This window comes from Aedes aegypti, chromosome 2 (assembly GCF_002204515.2).
Source record: "Aedes aegypti strain LVP_AGWG chromosome 2, AaegL5.0 Primary Assembly, whole genome shotgun sequence".
Taxonomy (NCBI): domain Eukaryota; kingdom Metazoa; phylum Arthropoda; class Insecta; order Diptera; family Culicidae; genus Aedes; species Aedes aegypti.
In genome coordinates, this window is record NC_035108.1 from 178,294,642 (window position 1) to 178,313,805 (window position 19,164).

Sequence of the window (19,164 nt, forward strand, 5' to 3'; positions counted from 1 at the left end):
GGTGGAATGCCAAGAGATGGAGTTGCTGTACCGTTTTCAAGAAACGCGGAAGTTTTATCAGAAGCTCAACACATCCCGCAAAGGCTTGGTGCCGCGAGCTGAGATGTGCCGGGATAAGGATGGGAGCATCTTGACGGACGGACGCGAGGTGATCGAAAGGTGGAAGCAGCACTACGATGAACACCTGAATGGCGCAGAGAACACAGGCACAGAAGGTCAGGACAGCGAAGGCGATGACTACGTCAGCACAGCGGACAGCGGAAATCAACCAGCTCCCACGATGGGGGAAGTTAAGGATGCCATCCAACAGCTCAAGAACAACAAAGCCGCTGGCAAGGATGGTATCGGAGCCGAACTCATCAAGATGGGCCCGGACAGGTTGGCCGCTTGTCTGCATCGGCTGATAGTCAGAATCTGGGAAACGGAACAGCTACCGGAGGAGTGGAAGCAAGGCGTTATATGCCCTATCTACAAAAAGGGCGACAAACTGGAGTGTGAAAATTATCGTGCAATCACCATCCTAAACGCCGCCTATAAAGTGCTATCCCAGATTCTCTTCCGTCGTCTATCACCTATAGCAAACGAGTTAGTGGGAAGCTATCAAGCAGGTTTCATCGACGGCCGCTCGACAACGGACCAGATCTTTTCCGTGCGGCAAATCCTCCAGAAATGCCGTGAGTACCAGGTCCCTACGCACCATTTGTTCATCGATTTCAAGGCGGCATACGATAGTATCGACCGCATAGAGCTATGGAAAATCATGGACGAGAACAGCTTTCCCGGGAAGCTCACAAGATTGATCAGAGCAACGATGGACGGTGTGCAAAACTGCGTGAAGATCTCGGGCGAACACTCCAGTTCGTTCGAGTCTCGGCGGGGACTACGACAGGGCGACGGACTTTCGTGCCTGTTATTCAATATTGCGCTTGAAGGTGTCATGCGGAGAGCCGGACTTAACAGTCGAGGCACGATTTTCACGAGATCCGGACAATTTGTTTGCTTCGCGGACGACATGGATATTATTGGGAGAAAATTTGAAACGGTGGCAGATTTGTTCACCCGCCTGAAACGCGAAGCAACAAGAGTCGGGCTAATGGTGAATGCGTCGAAAACAAAGTACATGCTGGTTGGCGGAACTGAGCGCGACAGGACCCGCCTAGGAAGCAGTGTTACGATAGACGGGGATATCTTCGAGGTGGTGGACGAGTTCGTCTACCTCGGATCCTTGTTGACGGCTGACAACAATGTTAGTCGGGAAATACGAAGGCGCATCATCAGCGGGAGTCGTGCCTACTATGGGCTCCAGAAGAAACTGCGGTCAAGAAAGATTCACCCCCGCACCAAATGCACGATGTACAAAACGCTCATAAGACCGGTAGTCCTCTATGGGCATGAGGCGTGGACTATGCTCGAGGAGGACTTGCAAGCTCTTGGGGTTTTCGAACGCCGAGTGCTAAGGACGATCTTCGGCGGCGTGCAGGAGAACGGCGTGTGGCGGCGAAGGATGAACCACGAGCTCGCTCAACTCTACGGCGAACCCAGTATCGTGAAGGTAGCTAAAGCTGGAAGGATACGCTGGGCAGGGCATGTTGCAAGAATGCCGGACAACAACCCTGTAAAGATGGTGTTCGCCACGAATCCGGTCGGAACAAGAAGGCGTGGGGCGCAGCGAGCTAGGTGGATTGACCAGGTACACCAGGACCTGGAGAGCGTGGGTCACAGTCGAGGATGGAGAGAAGCGGCCATGAACCGAGGGAATTGGCGAAATATTGTTGGCGAGGCTTTATCAAGATAATTGATGTAAAGCCAAATAAGTAAGTAAGTAAGTGCATATTGAAAAATGAGCTGAAAAACATTCTGTATTTCCATATATTTTTTCAGTGTTTTTAGATTAGATGAAAAAAGCGTTCTAAGAAATATGAAAAAACATTGCAGTTAATTTTGAAATAGCAGATAAATCAGTATGAAATCACAATAAACGAATCATCCCTCAACTACGCCACAAGTTGGCGCCTTTGCATATATTACATTCAAATAGTTTAAACTGGGTCGAACTTGTATCGGAAACTGATTCTGTAGCCTGTAATGCACGCAACATATTGTGAAAATTGCAATTATAAGTTGCAGTCCAGAAAATCATTCCTAATAAATTGGGATTATCGATATTTACAAAAATATTTTCAAATGAACATAAAAGTTATTGTATTATGATTCTACGGATATGCGAGTCGTACACATTTTTGGTGTACAGCGCTAATTTAAATATTGAAATCACATATCAGGGGGCGATTCCTGATAAATGTTGGTCTCAAGGGGGCGAAAGTTGAAGAAGTTTGGGAAGCACTGCTTTAAATTGTCATTTTCATTCATTCTTTTTTTTTTTCTAGTGTACCAGCTCTTTGATTGCGTGTGTCAAAGCACAAACATTTTGCCTGGGATGTCCTCTAAAAATTTGAGCTTATTTGAGACGCCCGATTACCAAACGCTTTTCGGCAAAGTATTAGCTGATAAATGTATCTTACATTATCAACATAATACTAAACCCCACGGGCTTATGAGCAAACACTATGATCGATTGAATGAATTGCTTGGATTTTACATGGTACTCTCAACTGTGAGGGGCTTGTGTAGTTTCAATTTTCACCAAACGAGCTCAAATTTTGGGTGGACACTCAGAATTAGATCTAGAAGCGAATGAGCTTTGTGGAGAAAAAACGATTGTTTGAACAACTCTAATGCGCATATAATGCTGTTGTCGTGCAACATTATCATGCTTACTAGTTACTTGTATACTTTGCCAGAATTTTTGTCGACTCAGGACATCTATGGCCACAGTGTACTAATCTGAGCAGGACGTAACACCAGAACCAGAAAGAAGAAGAAGAAGGTTTTAAGAGGAGCGAGTAGTGGGTTCAGGCATAAAGTACATAAAGTTACTGCTTTCAGTAACTGTCTGGAAAATACGCAAACTCTTAACATTGAAAATCCAAATTAACTTATATTAATTTATTTGCGATGTTATGAAAGAAATAAACTCAATCGTATCAAGTTCAAGTTCAGAATATATTTGCAAGCTTTCAATACGATTAATAATTGCGGTGTCCTCTTATACTCATTAGCGTTCACCTAATGGGGCATATTTTCCGCCAAATTGCTCTGAACTTGGCCAACATGCCACCTGGTGTCATAAAAATGCAGTTCATTTGGCGGTCAAGTGCAGTCCACATCTGTCACGCCAAACTACCACGAATCCAACCAACAACAACAACCGACCAATCAACATTCCAGCAAATCAGTCCACTTCACACACTTGGAGGAAAACGACCACCGCCAACGCTATCCATCATCAGCCGGGCAACGATCGTCGTCCTTCACTGATCTCATGCAATAAACATGCCGGCTCGTATGCTACAGATTTTTCATGAACGCTTCCTTCATTTTTCAAATTGTACAACCTTCTTTCCGGTGACTGCAACAACTTAACCGAAATATGTGCCCATCGTTCTGAAATACGTTGTTGCCTCTTCCTTCCGTCCTTCCACCCAATCAAAGTTTCTCACGTATGCATCGCAAAACCTACGCCAAACAGCAGTTTCCACCTGATCGCCCCTTCAGCGGTTTGGTTGGATCCGCCGCATTAGCGGTTGAAACGAGAACCCAACCACCAAACCTACAGTCGATCACCCCGAGCTTAGGGTAGTGTGCCTAGTGAACCATAACCAGATTTCACCATTCTTGCACACTAATGAAAACTAATAGCACACTAATTAGAAATTGCCACAGTTCTGACTCAATTAAAGAAAACTTGGTGCGAAACGAATAATAATATATGGTGGCTGCCTCTGTCATGAGTTGAACCGAGCGCCGACTGCCTGCCACTAGCTGCGTTGAACTCGCTGGCTGTTCGATTCCCATAGTTGCGGCGGAAGCTTCAGCTCTGCACAGCACAGTGCTGTTCAAAATAACAGCAGTGTTCGATGATTTTCATATAGATGGAATTAGTTTAACACCTTTTTTCAGTCGAAAAAACAAAACCTAATTTTTATTTTTTTCAAACAATTAGGGATAAATCATATCATAGGGCATCTTAGGTATCTCGGCCCTGCCTCACTTCGACATGACTGATCATTCTGATCTTTGTAATTTGTTAAAAACTGAAACTTGTTCCTAGAGTAGTTAACATAACATCCATCACACTAATAGCTGGCGCAATACATTCAATTTTTGTTTTTAATTTTACTCACATCACGAAAAGGCAGAACATTCCTCTGGAATATTACAACAAACTAATTTGTTTTCACATAATTTTTAGACGTTATGAATTCTCTATATAAAATTCAGCTCGATCACTCATGAATACCAGTTTACATCATATTAAAGTTCTACTTTTCGTGTGTATACCGATATGAGCTACTATTATTGCGAACAGTACTGTATACAGCGAGAAGGTACAAATCTATCAACAAGCGCGTTCGGTATGTATGTAGATGCTTGTCTATGGTTTCTACTGGGTTTTTGGCAAACAACATCCGCGTCCAATGCCTAGCGGTTTTTCCAACGAGGTTGAAGCTCGATTAGGCCGAACGAATTTGATTGGAGTATCATCTCTATTAGCGCTATGTCAACACAAAATCGGTCCTACTATTTTGAAGGTTTTCATATTCCTTGAACTTTAGCATAACTTATGAGGAGAAAACACGAAACTAAGGTACAGTCACCCCACAGTTATGGATAGCATACAGATATGGATCAGAGCTGAATTGAAACAGGAATATCTCATTCAAATACAGGTGCAATTCGCAGAACACATTTTACCTACGTGAACCACAATTCTGTTCAGCATCGCAATCAATCATAATATGCTTAAGCATATTTCTTCCATCCGTAGGAAATAAAATGTTAACCGTATTCTCAGAAGCGTTGATTCATAACTGTGGGGTAAGGTAAAAAGGTGTAATACGCCCCCCCTTAAGGAAAAACTGCTCTATCGCAGTAGCTAATGTTTTTTTTGTAAACGGTCCCAATGTTTACGTTTCAAAACAACCCGGGCAATATGCCCCTCTCATAGAAAAAAGGTCTACAGCGTTGTATAAATGTTTCCAAGGAGAATTCCACCACCTGCCAATCTTAAACGGGTCCATCAGCAGTCGTCTTCCGGTAAAAGTTTTTGTGTTAAGTACAATAGTAAAGAATGGGCTTCATTCACCCTGAAGCTTGCTTATCAAAAGCTAAATTTTAAACCAAAAACCTGATTTTCGATATTTTTAGAATTTCTATTGATTGTTTATACTTTTCAAAGAACATGTATGCGCAACATCATTTTTTCGCGAATATTTAAGACATGTAATCATATTTACGTGTGAAAGAAGCCTCAATCCCGTGAAAATGAAGAGGGGCGTATTGTCCCGTTGGGGCGTATTACAACGAGTTACCCTATTGAAACGCATACCACAGTTATGAATCAAAGTTAAGACGATTCCGAAAGAAACGCCAAAACGTATGCATACGTTTACCTCGCAGATAAATTGCTGTTATGGTGCTTTGATCCATAATATGATTCGTTTTTATTCATAATAAGAGGAGGATCTTCCACTGATCCACATCTGTGGGGTGGACATCGTTTGGAATTTCTAATGAAATCGACACTTTTTGGGTAATAATTTCTAGTTTTGAGGTGCATTCTCAAAAACAACTATATTCTGCAGTGTCAGGAAGGTAATTTCACCAATGATTTTTAGTAATATTTTGTTCCGAAAAATGACCCTTAGTTGATCCATAACTGTGGGGTGACTGTATTCCATACCAAATAATTTTCATTACTTACCACCTGAAATAGGTTTAACTGAGCTGCCTCAATGCATATTTTACGAACACCAAACTGATAACTAAATCAGGTTTTGCAATATCTCCATAACGCTTTTTTATTACGACTTTTGCTGTCAGTATTTTTTTTTACTTTTTAGGGGAAAGGTATTCAATATCGATAATAAATTGACTTAACCGCTTACTACAGTGGTATCCTTACAGACGACTACCCCATCCATCACTAACAAAACACTCCTACTTCCATGGTAGCAGTAGGAAATGCTGGAGAATCTCCGGTTTCCTTCCTTTTCCCGATGAACATAAGGACTTGGCCAGCGTCGTTATGAATTATTTTATTTATTAAGTCGGATCTCCTATTAAACGCATTCCTATAACGCGCACTCCTATAAAACACACTAGAGCGTTATAGTAGACCCAGGGTTTTTGGGATTTCATCAGTTTGGGGGTGTTGTTGAATATCTGCGTTAAGGGATGGAACAGTGCGGTTTCAGAACTCAGTACGATCTATCTTTAGGAGTTGAGGATCATCCTTTTAGTTGAGAACTTGGCCGGTAGGGGCGACTTGCACTATATGAACTATGTGTCAGTGAATCATCGATTTGTTTTCGGCGAGAATTAACGTACAAATAAATTGCCAGATTGTCCGGACGTTTCGGTCGTTTTACTGGCCTACGACCATCTTCTGCGGACTCTAAAATATATTTTTTAACATTTAGAACACATCAAAAACATAAAATTAACACCTTACAATCTTCTAGCCGTTTGTTTACAGTTGGACGGCCATAACTTTTACAAACATCATAATACATAAATTTCTACATACAACATACATACAAATATCTTCTGGTCATGTGTTGGTAATAGATTTAAGTTTAGTTATAATAGAGTTGTACGCCGTCTTAAAATTGGCAGAGTCTTTCTGTTTGTTTACAACATTATCATCGCCTCGTATCTTAATGTGAAAAGTTTCTGTTATTAATCTAGTGTAGCTATTTGTAACTTTGTCAAGTATTTTTGCCTTGTCAAAGTCGAAAATATGTCCTTCTTCTATAGTGTGTTGTGACAATCCTGTACCAGATATGATTTTTGTTTTTACATTATAATTATGTTGACTTAGACGTTTACACAGAAATTGACTTGTTTCACCAACGTACGATTTTTCACATGCACCACAAGGAATCTCATATACTACATTTATGTTTTTGTCTTTAGATATTTTGTCTTTAGTTTTTGTAAATAGTACATCTTTAATTTTGTCAACTGGTTTATAAGCCACCTTAAAGTCGTGTTGTCTTAGATATCTAAATAGCTTTTCACCTAGTCCTTCAATATATGGTATCGTTATAAAATTGTTCGTAGCGTTTTCCTTGTCTTGTAGTGTATTGTACATTTTGTGTAGTCTTTCCCTAATAACTTTTTCTACAAGGAAACACGGGTAGTTGTTTCCTGTGAGAATTTGTTTAACCGTTTTCAACGTGTTTACCCGATACTTAGCATGAGTTAACTTTAAGGCTCTATCTACTAGTGCTATTATTGTATTGTTTTTGTGTATGAAAGGACTAACAGAGGTGAAATCTAAATATCTACCGTCTGCACCTTTCGGGAACCACTCCGTTGTGATCGTGTTGTCTTCCCTATCGCCTATGAGGGATAGGGATGCAAAATTTGTAACATATGATATCTCTAGAACCTGATGTTGTCAAGATGCTCCCATCCTTATCCCGGCACATTTCAGTTCGCGGCACGAAGCCTTTGCGGGATGTGTTTAGCTTCTGATAGAACTTCAGTGTTTCTTGAGAACGGTACAGCAACTCCATTTCTTGGCATTCCAACACTTCCAGACGGTGGTTTTTCTCCCAGAAAAGACGGGTTTGCTGTTTCCGCTTGTCTGTATAGTTCCACGTTTTGCCGCGTACCATAACCTACCTTGATACCTTGATGGCTACAGCGTAGCGTCACGCCATTGCCGGGCGTATTGTAGAGCTCCATCTTCGTCGGTCTTGGGCGAAACTTCTCCAGTTGCCCCGAACGTTTAGGGTCGCCAGGTCCTCTTCCACTGCGTACAGCCAGCGTATTCGTGGTCTTCCCCGAAGCCGCCGACCTCTACCTGGTTCCCTGCTGAGTATTATTTTCGCAATTCTTTCTTCCGACATTCGCACTAAGTGACCAGCCCACTGAAGTCTGCCGTATTTTATACGCTTGATAATATTCGCATCTTTGTACACTTGATACAACTCGTGATTCATGCGTCTGCACCACACACCATTTTCTAGTTTCCCACCGAGTATTGTCCGCAGCACTTTACGCTCGAAAACACCGAGAGCCTTCCGGTCTGACTCTTTCAAAGTCCACGCTTCGTGCCCGTAGAGAGCCACCGGAAAAATCAATGTTTTATACAGGGCGAATTTTGTTTCCGTTTGCAAGCTGCGGGATCTAAGCTGGTTACGTAGTCCGTAAAAGGCCCCATTCGCAGCCGCAACACGTCTTTTCACTTCGCGGGAAACGTCGTTGTCACATGTCACAAGTGTTCCAAGGTAAACAAATTCTTCAACAACAAACACATCCCCATCAAACACTACCTCAGCACCTACACCACCATGCCTGACTCTGTCTCTACCTGCAACCATGTACTTCATTTTGGTAGAATTAATGGTCAGACCTATCCTCGCTGTCTCCCTCTTCAGAGGCACGAAGGCCTCTTCCACTGACCTGCGATCGATTCCAATTAGATCTATATCGTCCGCAAAGCCAAGGAGCATGTGCGACCTTGTGATAATAGTGCCATTTCTCTGCACGCCAGATCTCCTAATAGCACCCTCGAGTGCAATGTTGATCAGTAAATTCGAAAGTGCGTCTCCCTGCTTCAATCCGTCTAATGTCACGAACGACACCTCGTCTGCGATCCGAACACTTGATTTCGAACCATCCAGCGTAGCACGTATCAGCCTAATTAGTTTCGCCGGAAAACCATTTTCAGACATTATCTGCCAAAGCTCATTTCTTTTCACTGAGTCGTACGCCGCCTTGAAATCAATAAACAGATGGTGAGTCTGCAAGTTATACTCCCGGAATTTGTCTAAGATCATTCGCAAGCTAAGCATCTGGTCCGTCGAAGAACGGCCCTCACGAAAACCAGCTTGGTATTCGCCGACAAAGGACTCCTCGAGCGGTCTCAGTCTGTTAAACAGGATGCGCGACAGAATTTTGTACGCCGAATTCAGCAGGGTAATTCCTCTGTAATTGGCACACTCCAGTCTGTGCCCTTTCTTGTAGATAGGGCGGATGAGGCCATCCAACCAGCCGTCCTCCCATACCTTCAGCAGTACTCGGTGGATCGACTGGTAAAGCTGCTCGCTTCCGTGCTTGAGAAGCTCAACCGGGATCTCGTCCTTCCCAGCAGCCTTACAGTTCTTCAGCTCGCTGATAGAATTTTTAACCTCTCCTATGGTCGGTGGGTCCACAGCTTGATCGTCATCTATGTTCATCCTGTTCCTCGCTACATTTCCGTTATCACCGTTCAACAATTGCTGAAAGTGCTCCTTCCACCTGGCAGCCACCGCCGTTTTATCGGTCAGCAAATTCCCTTCCCGATCATTGCACATGGCGGGCACTGGTACGGTATTGTCCCGCGCACCATTGACCGTTGCATAGAATCCCCGCATATTATTCCGGTTCATGCTTTCTTGAGCTTCAGCTGCCACACTTTCTTCGTGCTGCCTTTTCTTTATGCGGTGGATTCGCTTTTCTTCGGCTCTCGCTGCCCTGTACCGCTCTCTGTTCTGTCGGGTACCAGCCACAAGCATACGGCTTCTGGCGACATTCTCCATGTCTGTCACCTTCTGGTACTCTTCATCGAACCAGTCGTTTCGTCTTCGTCGTTGACCAGTGCCGATCACTTCCCGCGCCGTTGTTGTCACAGCTTCGTGGATAGAGTCCCACAGGCTGTCGACGTCTCCAGCAACGTTGATTCTTCCCAACTGCTCGCCAAGTTGCTAACGGCATTGCGCAGCTACCCCATCAGTCGACAAGCGTTGTATATTGAAGCGCAGCGTTCTGTTTGTTGTGGAACTCGTGACGCTGGATAACCGCGTCCGAATTTTAGCTACAACGAGCTAATGATCCGAGTCGATATTAGGGCCACGGAAGGTCCTGACATCAATGACATCTGAGAAATGTCGCCCATCAACCAGCACGTGGTCTATTTGGGAGCAGGAATCGCCACTCGGGTGTCGCCAGGTGTGTTTGCGGATATTATTTCGTGCGAAGTAGGTACTGCTGATTGCCATCCCTCTAGCAGCAACGAAGGTCACTAGCCTCAGGCCATTATCATTGGTAACGGAATGAAGGCTTTCCGTTCCAATGACGGGTCGGAAGAAATCTTCTTTCCCGATCTGCGCATTTGCGTCGCCGATGACTATCTTGACGTCTTGTTTTGGGCACTATCCGTAGGCCTTATCCAGGCTCTCATAGAACTCATCCTTCATGTCATCGGGCTTATCGTTCGTTGGCGCATATATGCTGATCAGGCTGTAGTTGAAGAACTTGCCCTTCATTCTCAACACACAGATTTTGTCGCTTACCGGTTTCCACCGAATAATTCGCTTCATCTGCTTCCCAATCACTATGAAGCCAACTCCATGTTCTGCTCTGTCGCCACCGCTGTAGTAGATGTGGTACTTGAATGAAGTGTTGAATCGCTCAGAATTTGCGTTCTCCGGTTCTCGGCCATCGTACTTCCTGGATAGCTGCCACATTCACGCCGACATTTCGCAGTTCACGAGCCAGGAGCCCAACACGCGCGGGTTCATTCAAAGTTCTCACGTTCCAAGATCCAATTTTCCAATCGTTGTCCTTTATTCGTTGCCGGGTCTGTTGCCGTAAAATCAATCCGTTTGCTCTACTTTTGCTTTTCTTGGTTGGTGAAGAGTCTTCGATAGGCCACCTAACCAGGGTTACGCTACCTACATCGTGCTAGAGGGGCTGCCTCCTCGGTGCTGACACGATACAGCATTGTCCGCTTGTTCTTTACATGAATACCACGGTCATAGTCATCACAACCATCCACCTTTATCAGGGCTTTGGACCTGTAGCTCTGGTTCTCAATAGTTTCAAGTTCTTTCGGACATGCTACTATGGTGAGCCGTCATGCGCTAGCGGTGTTAAACGTACCATAAACCGGGGGCAAATTTATCACTATTCTACAACTTTTTGTTGTGTTACTCTTCGGAATTCAAATATTTACAAATAAATTTCGACAAAATCATTACTCCATTGATCTTTATCAGTTTATGTAATCGAATTTTCATGAAATATTGTTTAACATATCATAAAAATAGTGTTGATATCAAAAACTTAAGTTAACACATTGAGGCGAAATTGATCACCATATAACAAAGCAGGTTTAAGAATAAACAAAAATTCTATCTACTATATTTGGGTCTCTTGAATCTGAAAATGATGTCAAAATTCTTACAACTCGTGTTTTTGATCATTTTATTGCAAAATTAAAGTTCAAAAATCTGCCTAATACGCCTAAATGTAGGCAATTTCCCTTGAAATAAGAACATTATTCGAGAATAAACAGTTTTATGAGCAAAAAAACAATACTTGCCATGCTGTATGACATCAAAACTGAGTTCAGTATTTCATATTTATGCTTGCAAAACATTTTTAACACTCAAAGCTAACATGTAGGCATAGGACCAGTGGATTGTTTAGTACCGTGAAATTGATCAGTAGAGTGAAATTGATCACTGTGTCACACGATTTTATTTCCCTCTAATAGAGTACAGAAATCAATGCAACCTATGTGAATGAACGTTGTTTGTCTTAACTATTGTCAAATTGCATGTAGTGAAGCCTTTTTGTGTTAAGGAATGTTTATTTCTATGAAAATAATAGAAAATTCCATATTCGTGTTCTGTGTGGTATTGGCAGACATCAATGAACATACATTTAAAACAAGGATTTGGACATGTTGTCAACCTGAACATTTGTAAGGATGCTTGAAATATATCCCCAAAACGAATTTTATCATCAAAATTCGTACCAATTTGTCCTTTTTTTGGTAATAATTGATTTTTTATAGATATCAGAAGATTCCTTCGGAAATTGCCTACATTTAGGTGTTTTCTGCGGTATTGTTGAAAATTAATTGCTAATTATTTCCATAAATTTTACTTTGTTAAGAAGTTGGCAAGCATAATTGGATTCAGGAGGCCCAAATTAAATAAGAAAAGTTGTTTTCAAAGCTAACAATAATTGTTTTGACAGGTGATCAATTTCAACCCGAAATGGAATTCCTTGATTTTTTATTTTAGAGACGATTTTCAGCACTAAAATCACAACTGTATGAAAATTTGAGTATATAAACCCATGAGGCTCACCGTCGTACTTGTTTTCCTGCATTAAGTTGTTTGGAATTGGCAACGTAATAGAAATCAGACATGGAAAAAAAAACAGTGAAAAGTGATCAATTTCACCCGAAATTACGGTACCTACCGATATTTCCTACTGTATTGCTTACACCTTGAAAAACTGTAAATATTTCTATGCAATACTGACCCTAATAAAAATGAAATAGTTCAAAATCATCATTAGACAAGACTAGTCTGGAAAACATGGAATGCCTGTAGTGCCAACGAAAAGACAGCTTGCGGAATCACAGAAGACGACAGTCTGAATCCCGTTAGCGAGCTTACAACAGGGCGTAGGCCTTAGCCAAGAAAAGACCACATTGACCGGGATGTCGACTACAGTAGTTCACGGCACTTCTAGACTCACCTTAACCGACCTAGTCAAGAACCAACGAGCCATCAGTGAAAAGGAAGGGTCTTCCGCCATACTGGGCCGCAACTTGGCTGCCGTGGCTACATTAAGATTGGTTTTGGCACCGCACTGCTCTTTCACACACGAGTCGACTTTCGGAGCCGACTCGTCCCAGGCCCTTTGCCAGGGGGTGACCCATTTCACATACGGAAATTTGTGCATAATGGACGTTTCGCATAAAGCAGTTTCATACGAGTACAGGTAGCATTTTAAAGAAGGCAAATAATTCTGATTATGCCAAATGTCCATAATGCCAAACGTCCGTATGCGAAACGTCCTTATGCGAAACGTCTTTATGCGAAATGTCCCACCCCCCTTTGAACCAAGGGCCCTCCGTCAGGAGGATCACATCTCTCGAGAGCCCGTAAGGCTTTGGTCGCCAAGTCCTCAGTCACCACGTGGAGCAATGGCAACTTTTCGCACTCCACCAGCAGTGAAACTACCGGCGAAGATTTAAATGCGCCTGAACAAAACCTGTAAGCCTCATCGTACTGAGGGGATAGGATATTGAGGACTGACGAGTCCCCTCAGCTCCAGAGTAACGAACCCTATAGCATGCTTGGGATAATCAATGCCCTAGCAACCTTAGTCAAAGTGCAGTGGGAAGCCTCGAATAAACGACCACTAAGGGTCCGGAGAATGTTCAACTTGGCGTTGGTAGACTCCTCAACTACCTTAGTCACGATAGTCCCGCCCAGTAGTTTTATCTCGCGCACTGCCTTGACTGCCTGATCGTCGATGCTAACGACGGTGAGACTAGGTCGGTGGTGATGGTGAAAGCAAACATGCATGAGCTTAGATGTCTCGTGGAATATCATAAAGCCTACGCTAACTGCCCAATGGACCACCGATTCCACAGCTTCTTGTATTTTATGCCTAATTCGCCTAGCATATTTACCGAACACGACCAGGGATTTCAGTATAGATCCTCATGTTCCACTGTAAATTCTGGTACATATACTGGTGTAGATCCTGGGATTACAGTGTAGATGTGGATGCTAGGATTTCAGTGTGAATCTTGGGATTACTGTGTGTATTCTGGTATTTCAGTGTGGATCTTAGGATTTCAGTGTGGATCCAGGCATTCCAGTGTTCTGGTTTCTGGTTTCCTGTGTGGATCCTAGAATCTCAATATGAATTCGAAGAAGCCAATGTGGATTCTAGGTTTCTAGTGTAGATTCTGGAGTTCCAGTGTAAATCATTGAATTCTATTAAGAATTCTGGGATTTCAGTATAGATTTTGTGGTTCCAGTGGGAATGCTGGGAATCCAGTGTGAATCCTAGGACTGCAATGTGGATCCAGGTGTTTCAGTCAGGACACTGGCATTTTTGTGTAGACACTGGAATCCCCAGTGTGGTTTGTTGTAGCTCAGTGTGGATCCTGGGACTGTTGTGTGGTTCGTAGTATGTCAGTGCGAATCTTTGGATGCAAGTGTGGATCCTGCGATTCCAGTGTGGATATTGGGATTCCAGTGTGAATCCTGGTATTTCAGTTTGGATCCTGGGATTGTAACATGGGTCGTTGAATTCCAGGGTGAAACACGAGATTTTATTAAGGATCATGAGGTTCCAGCGATCTTTGTGGATCCTGATATAACAGTATGAATCCTGGATTTCCAATGTAGATTTTGGATTTCCAGTGTGAATACTGTTATTTCAGAGAGGATTCTGACATTCCCGCGGTAATGGTGAAATGAGAATCCTAGGTTTTCTATGAGAGACTTGGGTTTTCAGTGACTTGGGCTTTAAGTGACAATGGGAATCCTGTGATTGCTATGTTGATAATTAGCAAAAGTGCTTGAAAATACATTGGGGATCCTGTGGGAAAGCTTGGATTCTTGTGAATGTTCTGAGGAAATTTTGAGAGAATCCGGTGTGAGCTCAGGAAATCCTGTGAGCGATATGTGAAAAACAATCAGTATTTCTGAGAGAATCCCGTAGAAAAACTTTGGGAATCATGTAAGAATCCCATAAGAGTTATGTTTAAGTGTGAATTCTCTGAGAATTTTGCACGATACCTTTAGAAATTATTCGGGAATTGTGTAGAAATACTGCAGGCATTTTGAGGATACTATGGGAATCCCGTGTGGTTTTAACGAATGGATGCGTTTTTCGACATACAAGCTGGTGAATTCAATTCACCATAGCCGGTTCTCCGACATAACCCGGAAAACAATTACCCGGAATGCAATTTACCGGAAGACCATTTACCGGAATGAACCATTTACCGGAAAACCATTACAAGAGGGACCATTTACCGGAAAATTATTTTTCCATTTCTCGCCTTTTTTATCAACGTCCATTTAACGTTTAACGGTCATTCTGGTCAGTTTTTTGACTTGAAAGATTTAAAATGATCACCAACGATAATGGACAGGGCAGGTTATTCCTTCAAAAAACATAAGCATCGAAGAGGAGTCTTAACGCTGCGTCCATTTATTACGTAATGCTAAAACTGTTAATTTTCGACCCCCTCCCTCCGTTCGTAACGCTTATTGTATGAAAAATTTCATATTTTTGTACGAGTCATAACGCTTGAGCCTACCGCCCCCCCCCCCTTTCGAGCGTTACGTTATTTGTGGACGGCGCCTAAGATATCTTCATACTTGATCATGTCAATATGCACCATCTTCATATACACTCCCGTGCATAAGTTTGGGTTCACCCCTTAAAAACATGCAAAAGTGTTCTGTCCATATTTCTGTGATTACACGTCCAATTAAAAGTCTTTAAGCCGCATTCTAAAGGCAAATAGTTATTCTTACTTCGGATGTATTTTTTCAAAAAAAAATTTTGAATTTTGTATACTAAATTTTTACTTGAAGTTGTGACATTTTTCAAAAAAACACACTGAAAAATCATATCTAATTTCCTCAGCATTGGATCGACCAAAATTTCATTTCAAAGTGTCATTAGAATCGTATTCTTATATTCTTCGAAGAGACCCCACGAAATTGTGGCGGAAAAATCTGGAAAGTATTCAAAATCAATGAAACAGTCAGTCAAGTCATCGTGCAAAAGTTTGGGTTCACCTGAACTTACTTAAATTTGTGAAATCTCAAACCAATTATGTACGCGCCATTATTTGCGCTCAAAAAAGCTTTAAACTATTAAAATCGGTTGAAAAATGGCAGAGATATTGACAAAAATGATGTGCGTGTGGCTCAGGTGAACCCAAACTTTTGCACGATTTGCATCATACTGAGGGGTGAACCCAAACTTTTGCACGATGACTTGACTGACTGTTTCATTGATTTTGAATACTTTCCAGATTTTTCCGCCAAAATTTCGTGAGGTCTCTTCGAAGAATATAAGATTACGATTCTAATGACACTTTGATTTGAAATTTTGGTCGATCCAATGCTGAGGAAATTAGATTAAATTTTTCAATGTGTTTTTTGAAAAATGTAACAACTTTAAGTTAAAATTTGGTATACAAAATTCAAAAAATGTTTTTGGAAAAATACATACGAAGTAAGAATAACTCTTTGCCTTTCGATTGCGGCTTAAAGAGTTTCAATTGGACGTGTAATCACAGAGATATGGACAGAACACTTTTGTATGTTTTTCAGGGGGTGAACCCAAACTTTTGCACGGGAGTGTATTTGCATTTCATAGATGATTCACCCTTCTTTTAAAAATAAGCTGTTCTTTCAACTTATATTTGCAGCTTGTCTTGGCTGAACTGGCTAAATTTGGCTACAACTATGTAACTTTACTTTTAACATTCAAACGTCGGTTCTCCAAGTGTCCAAATGTTAAAAAAAATAATGATTAGAATTTCAACACGATTGGTTGTGCTACTTTTCACCGAGTGTTAATTCACCGGATTTCGTTTCTGCATACGTTAATCAACCGTGTATCCCTTTTTGAGAATGACTCATTTCGGGTCATCTAATATTCACCCTACTTTATTTGGTTGGCGGTTCTTTCGAGTTCCACCGATCTCGGCATTTTTGGCAAAATGTGTTTAGTCGGAAATGAACAAATATATTCTTCTTATTATTGCTTACTGTTTTTTCGAGTGTATTACCCTGGCATTGGATTCGGGTTATGACATTCGTAGAAAATTCAGAATTATAGCATTCGTAGAAAAATAGTACAATCAAGTTAATTCAAAGGAGAAGCAGATCTATTGAGGCTCAATATTTCGAAATCCAGAGATGGACGTCACAATGGTGAATAGTGTCCCTACTCTTGATCACCAAGGTACTCTTAGTTTCGTCTTGACTTCTTAAGCTTTCTTCAAAACATAAAGGCTTCCCTAAATCAAGGTGTTTTTGCACGGCGAAAGCGACAAACATTTCAAAGATTGCGTTGCATGCACAGTTTTATGAGCATGTCTAAGCCACAGCAACGCGATTTCGCAAATTTGACGACATTTAAGAGTTAGAGTACTTACAAACTTGTCAAATTATGAACGAATACAAAAGTGGTCGATTGACATAGGCTCTCAGCTATTGACTGTCGAAATATTACTACAGTAAACCTCCATGAGTCGATGTTCCACTACTCGATATCGACTCATGGAACCATACTAAAAACAAAATTTCAGGGTTACTATGATGGTCCCCTCAAATAGCTTTCCAAGGATTTTGTTTCCACGACTCGATATTTCCATGAGTCGATGGTCCCTTCAGATATCGACTCATGGAGGTTTGACTGTAGAACAGCTTTGGCCCAGTTGAGTCGTAACGCTGGCTAGAAGAAAAATATAATTGGTCCGTACCATCTTTATCTTTTGAAAAGTGAGGGAGTCAAGAATGTCCATGGTTAGCGTGATATAATTTGTACTGAGCATCAGTGAAAAAGAATAAAAATTGTATACAAATGTAATGATAAAGTTCGTCGAAAATGGAATATTTGGCATTCCGGGTAATGGTGCATCCCGGTAAATGGTTTTCCGGGTAATGGTACATTCCGGTGAGTGGTGATCCGGTAAATTGCATTCCGGGTAATGGTATAGAATCACCATAGCCACTGAATGCCATTAGTACCTCATGAAAAGTTTTATTCATTCTGGAGCGTTACCACTTCACAAGAACAATTTGGTCGTAAAGGTGCGTCCCGAAAGAGATATGATGATGACAAAAAATTCATGAGTATTAGGGGCATAATGAACATACGGGGTGAAATGCATGAAATCTGTATTTTAATTCAAATGTTTGACGGTATTGTTCTTTGAAATTTGACTTTAAGTTTTTCTCAGTTTCATGTTGACATATAGGGAAAGCGAAGGAAGAATCTAATTTTGAACAAAGTAACGAACCCAGAAAGGTTATTTTTAGCTATTACGATTGAGGAAGAGCTATTTTACACATCGGAACGGTTGACAGTCATTATATATTTTGGAATCAGTAAGTGTTCATTTTGCACGATACTTATTCTGCCCATAACTGCATAACAGCCACATTCGACATTTGTGACTAATTGGAGTTAATACCATGGAGAGTCGTTAAATGATAAATACTTTCGATTAACTTACTGAAATCTGTGAGATTGTTCAAGAAAGTTTGAAAAAAATACCAAGTTGTTTTGTCACATTGGTAACTATAACCACATAACAGTCACATTGAGATTATAAATGAGCCTCGTAATATAATAGCAATGAATTTTCTATCAGAATTTTTTTCTGACTATTGCCATAGTATGCGATATGAGTTGTACAAAATATCAGCCTCTAATAAGCACTTTTGAGTTCCTGGTAATTTTTAGAAATGTTAGTTTCCTCCCATACTGCCATAAAATGCACGCTTGGTATTCAATTTACTCAATGCCTACTTTTGTCAAATGTTACATGTATGCAGTTATGGGCAGTATTTACCAGCCTTGTTTTCGACCAGATTTTCTATCTGACTTTTTTGACATAAGTTATGAATTGTGTCACCATGAATGAATGTATCGTACATACATCGTACTAATATAAAATTTGAAAACTAGCCAGCGGCAAATCAAAAACATGACCATTTTATGATCGTCAAAAAATCATTTGCTTAATGTGTCCATTAAGCCCCTAATTCCTCTATCTAACGATTCTTGTTTAATATTAGATTATTTTATTTATTATTATTTCAATTGTTCTATAAAACAAAAACAGTATCTGTGGAAACAGTAAAAACTAGTATTACAATAAACAATTTCTATCAAATTGACTATGTCAAATTCGTTCTCAATGCACGATTATTTTACCACCCTAATAATGATCACACACCGATCGCGAACCATTCATTGTGTGTCGATATTTTCTGGGCGGAAACATCGGTAAACTTATACGTTTCCTTCGTTCTTGCACCTTGCCCTACCAGTTCACTACTAAGTGCCCCATAACCACATACCTACAATAACCGAGTGCTAAAGTATTTACTTACCATCTGCTCAACACATTCAAATAGAAAAAATATCAAACTTGCATCCGAAGTCTGGCTCCACGTCTTGCCGGGTCGTTGACGTTGACGATCCAGAGCTCATATTTTGGGCGATCGTGTTCCTATCGAACCAAAGTTGTTCTGG